Source organism: Erythrolamprus reginae, chromosome 3 (assembly GCF_031021105.1).
Source record: "Erythrolamprus reginae isolate rEryReg1 chromosome 3, rEryReg1.hap1, whole genome shotgun sequence".
Classification (NCBI taxonomy): domain Eukaryota; kingdom Metazoa; phylum Chordata; class Lepidosauria; order Squamata; family Dipsadidae; genus Erythrolamprus; species Erythrolamprus reginae.
The window spans coordinates 161,807,629-161,813,628 of record NC_091952.1 but is presented as its reverse complement, the minus strand read 5'-3'; positions in this window follow the sequence as shown (position 1 = coordinate 161,813,628).

The window sequence follows — 6,000 nt, the reverse complement described above, 5'->3', positions numbered from 1 at the left end:
TACATAAGTGCACCAGTGTGCCTACCATCCCTGTTCCTAATGTTCCCTTTTATTTTTATTCATTTTATGTATTCATTATATGTACTATCTAATACGGGATTGACAAAAATAAATAAATTAAGATTAGAATTAACTGAAAGTTAGCCATTGGAGTGAGCTGGGTTGAGAGAAAGTGACTGGTCCAAGATCACAAATTTGCTTTTATTGCTAAGATGAAACAGGAACTCATGGTCTCCTGGTTTCCAGCCTGGTTAATTATTTTATCTCATTAACTAGACCATTATTTATATTTTTTTAAAAATCTATCTTTTGTTGAGTTCTTGGAGAAAAGACAGGATTTTCATCTTATTTATCAGTAAATTACTGGTTACTTTCTTCATGCCAAACATTTACTTTACTACTTATCATTCTATATAATTCAATAAGGGCTTATTCAAGGTTAATGAAATCAATGTACTGTCCTATGGAGTCTGCTTAGTCTGAGGAAGAAACTTGAAGAAAAGCTATGGAACTGGATTCCATTGTTGTCACAATTGATGCCCATCTGTTCCATAGTAATTGAAGGACAGTTTAAAAGTCTGAAAGTTATATATTTTTATTGCTGCTATTAATTATGTTCACCATCTTTACAGAATAGCATTTTAAAAATAATATATTAAACTTATTGGTGTTTTTTAATTATATGTAACCTAGCCTTCAATTTGGAAGGAAACAGTATATAAATATTTTAGATGGAGATAGACAGAATGTTGCATGTGAAGCATTGGGTGTTTTTTTTTTTTTTTAAAGGTACCATTGGCATTTTAAGGGAATTCCTTGTGTTGAGCTTTTTCAATAGTAGGACTGCTCTCCCCAAGAAGATGTAATTTTGAGTATTTGTTTCAAAGATAATCAAAATAAAAAAAAATGATGTTACTTATACAGTACATTACAGATTTTTTAAAAATATATTTTTGTTCCTTTGAGGGAGGTCCTATGAAGACACTGTTTTAGAATAGAATAGAATTCTTTATTGGCCAAGTGTGATTGGACATACGAGATATTTGTCTTTGGTGCATATGCTCTCAGTGTACATAAAAGAAAATATGAATTGTCAAGAATCATGACAATGTATCCTGACATTTAATGATTGTCAGGGTATAAATAAGCAATCAGATATTAATATAAATCGTAAGGATACAAACAAAAAGTTGCAGTCATAGAGTCATAAGTGGGATGAGATGGGTGATAGGAATGATGAGAAAAACTAATCGTAATAGTAATGCAGCCTTAGTGAATAGTTTGACAGTAGTGAGGGAATTATTTGTTTAGTAGAGTGATGGCTTTCTGGGGAAAAACTGTTCTTGTGTCTAGTGGTCTTGATGTGCAGTGATCTATAGCAATGTTTTGAGGGTAGGAGTTGAAACAATTTATGTCCAAGATGCGAGAGGTCCATAAATATTTTCATAGCCCTCTTTTTGACTTGTGCAGTATACAGGTCCTCAATGGAAGGCAGGTGGGCAGTATTATTTTTTCTGCAGCTCTGATTATTCTCTGAAGTGTGTCTATCTTGTTGGGTTGAAGAAGCAAACCAGACAGTTATAGAGGTGCGTAATGCAGACTCAATGATTCCTCTGTAGAACTGTATCAGCAGTTCCTTGGGCAGTTTGAGCTTCCTGAGTTGGTGCAGAAAAAACATTCCTTAATGTGCTTTTTTGCTGATGTTTTTGATGTTAGGGGACTATTTTAGGTCTTGAGATATGATAGAACCTAGAAATTTGAGGTCTACTGTTGATACTGTGTTGTCTAGTATTGTAAGAAGTTGTAGGATGGGAAGGTTTCTCCTAAAGTCTACCACCATTTCTACGTTTTTGAGTGCATTCAGTTCAGATTGTTCTGGTTGTACCATGAGGCTAGTTATTCAACCTCCCATCTGTATGTGGTTTCATCATTGTCTTGAATGAGATGAATCACTGTTGTATCATCTGCAGACTTCAGTAGTTTAACAGATGGATAATTTGAGATGCAGTCATTGGTATATAGAGAGATGTGGTGAGAGTACACAGCCTTAGGGGAACCCTGTGCTAATTGTACAGGTATCTGATATGGTGTTGCCTAGCTTCACCTGCTGCTTCCTGTCTGTTGGTACTCATATGTAAATATGTAAATTCATCCTGCTACATATCTTCCAATATATCTCTGATTGTAGTAGGGTTCAAGAAGATAATGGAGTTTGTATACTGGACATCTTTATCAAGGAAAAATAATAAATTAATTCTAATGCATGTTTCTTCTAATTTAGGACCCATTATAGTATAAATATATATCCATAATTGTGCTTTTATTGTATTTGAATTCCTATTAGCCACTGAGAATTGCATTGATGAGATGGGAAGCCATATAAATCAATATAAATTAAGAAGACTAACAGGGATTAATGTGTAGTTGAAGACCCTTATAGGAAGTTATCATTTGTTGTTGTTGTTGTTGTTGTTTTTGTTTTCCAATGCAATAGAACAGAATATTCTGCTTGTTGCTATTTCAAAGAGATTTCCCTCTCTTTGATAAGATCATTGGCCTGGAGGTAGCCAATATATTAAGGATGGATAGATTAATCAATTTATGTTCTGTATCATTTTTATATATTTACACAGCAGTCAGTGGAGAAAAAAAGGATATAAAATTGTTAACTCACAAATATAAACATTATTAATGAAAATGCAGATTTAATTATTTTCACTCTAAAGTATGTGTTTACTGAAAATTCATATTTTAATATAGGGTTAGTTGAACCTTTTCAGAACTTTAGTGCAAAATCACACACATAAAAGTTATATATTAAACTGGAAGAATAAATCAAGAAAGTTCAGTGAGTACCTGTAAAGGGTTGTGATAATAACCTTCAGAAACAGGAAGAACACTTGCAGCCTAGACATGAATCTCTGAAGAGAGATGAATCCAGAAGAATGGAGATGAAGGGTGTATCTTAGAAGAGAGACTCCTTTAGACTCAGATGTCTGCTTTAGTCCATTGTCCAATAGTGCATGGATCCCCAACCTCTGGGCAGCAGCCCATTACCGGACCATGGCCTATTAGGAATCAGGCTATGTGAGTGGTGGGCTAGCACGTACACAGAGGTGGTATTGAGCCAGTTGGACTGGTTCGGGCAAATCGGTAGTAGGGACCTGCTATTTGCTATCCTATTTAGGCATGTTTTTAAGCCATGTGTATGTGTGCAAGCTGCATGCACAAGCAAAGCAGGGGTGAACTGCTCCCGGTTTGGCCTGGTTTGGGTGAATAGGTAATAATTGTGTCAGCTGGTTTGGAGAACCGGGATGGCAGCACAAGGCTCCACCTACTCGCTTTGACATCATGACTTCCTGTTTTATAAAAAACCTTTGAATGTTGGTGCTTTAAATCAGGAGCCTTCAAACTTAGCCACATGGCTGGCTGAGGAATTTTGGGAGTTGAAGTCCACAAGTCTTAATGTTGCAAACTTTGGAGAACTCTTGCTTTAAATTTGGAAGCTGCTTGGAAGGAGGTATTTAATTGCAGAAGCGAAGTGACAATCAACAGTGGATAAAAGGAAGGATTCTATGTTTTTGAAGTTTGGGGGTTTGTGCAATATGGGCTTTGTGTTTCTAAAAGGGTTTGGATTATTCCTATTGTGGCTAAATGAATTTCACCCTGTGTCGGGTCTTGACTGTGGGTCTGCCTTCATGACTGGCTGTCCGACAACCAACAGGCTCCAGCGAACCACCAGCATTTCACCTCTGAATGAAAGTCATTCTTTCTCAGCCCAACCCATTCAGAGGGTGCTTGCTGTGGGGAAAGTGAGAGGAGGGTTATGCTTACCTTCTTGAGTTACTTACAAAGTAATAAAGAAGGGATAAAAATCTAATAAATAAATAGACTCACAGAAAGTCTATTTCTGTGATTGCTAAGACTTGGGGCTGCCTTAATAGCACACCATCAGTCAGGAAAACTCATTGCCTCTAATAATAAGGTGTACTTATGTTATTCCACTGAAGTGTGAATAATACAAGTATTTAATTACTCTAAATCCTCTTACCCAACTGTGAAAAAATGATTTTTCTTTTTTTTCTTCTCACACTGGCCAATTATATAAAGGAAACACTTGAAATCAAAGAGATTTATCAATCCACACAATAACTAGAAAAAAGAATATCAAAAAGACAAATAAATTGACAGAAGTGATTTAGCTACTAAAGTTTTTTTATGTACATTTTATTTAGATTGTGTTTTAGGAAATTAGCCAATGAATGCTTAGACAGATTGAAAAAAAATTACTTGTCCATTATCAATCAATTTCAGATACAGCATGTTAGTAGCTACAGTGTATACCAATTTATACTGGTACTTTTGTCAGTAATGTCATCAAAATAAATATTTTCCATTTTTGTCAGAAAAGCTTAACAAACAGTTTTGCCTGCTAAATTCACTTATTTTTCTGCTTGTTGGAGATTTTTTTTGGGGGGAGAGGGGTGGGGGCATATGTGTTTGTGTGCATATTTCCAGTTAAATTTTGCAGGAAAGTGTATTTTTAATGTTTGATGTAGAAAAAATGGTATTAAATAATCTGTAGTTTTTAAGATGCTGATTTTAAAATTCAACAGAAATTTAAAAAAATTATCACAGCTTTATTTATTCTAGAGGTGATCAAATAGGATTTACTTCAGATTTTCAATACAATTAAGGCCTAGTGCTCCTGAGGTCAACCCAGACAAGTTACATCATTAAGCCGAGAACCAGCAAACAGCCTTTCTTGATGAGATTAAGTAATAGACTGTATCCAGTAGGACTCATGATTTAATGACACCTGCCCCCCATGGGATTTGTTTGATTTCTTTGGTAATGCCATTATTATTTATTATTACATAATAAGCTCCTGCTCTATGGTTGCACACAGTATAAGTACTGGTAATTTCATTCCATTTTTGTGACAATCTGCATATAATTTTAAATTTGCAATGCATTTTAGTCAGAAATGCAATGCATCTTTCTAGTAAGTGCCCTTCCTATCAAGAGTGCTGGAAGAATGAAAAAGCTTTGGATCTTGAACATCCCAGATCTGCTTTGATCATCAGCATGTATTTGACATGCTTTTTAAAGAGGACCAGTGGAAGTAGATTTTAATTGTCCCAGTGGGATTGTTATTCTCCTGTGCCTGCACATTTTTTTTCTTCTCTTACAGACAATTTCTTTAATATCTTGGGTCTCAAGGATATTTTCTTGGAGACCATGGTACTGCATCTTAAACTCTAATGGTGAAAAATCTGTATGCAAATAGAGGGAAAATATTTAGCTGGGAAGTAAAGATTGGTTGAATAAACCAGTTATATAAATGATAATTACAGTTTTTCTTTGACCTTATCAGCCCCAATTTACATTCAAATTTAGTTCCCCCTGCCAAGAAAAGGGGGAAAATGTGGCTTAATGCATTCCTAGGTGATCTTAAGTTTCTTAAATACTGAGATAGAAAATAAATTGCTTTTTTTCCCTAATGTGTGCTCAGTCAAGATTTACACCAGGCCTGACATGTGATTTACTTTGGTTAATTGACAGATACTTTTCATTGTTGACTATCAAGTATAGCACATTGAGTAAAACAAGTTATCTGTGGGACAGGAGAAAACATATTCTCTGAGCTTAATCATAGATTTTAATTGCCAGCCTTAATTTGAAAATAATTGTTCACAGCAATTAAGTAAATGCCCTAATTTCATTAACATACTTTCTAATTAGAACCTACAACATAAAACTGCCAATGTATGGTTCATTAGCTTTGATTTACTATATCCAAAAAGCCCCATTTCCTATTAGTTTTATCACGCACTAGTTCATTTCAGATAATAATTGTACTAAATTTGTGATCTGTCCTGGAGAAATTATGATAATCAGAATATATTTGAATGTTATGTGTTATTTCTGACAGGCGATCATCCAAAAGTTTTAAAAAATTGTTCTTTTACTATTATTTTAATTTAACTTAAATGCAGG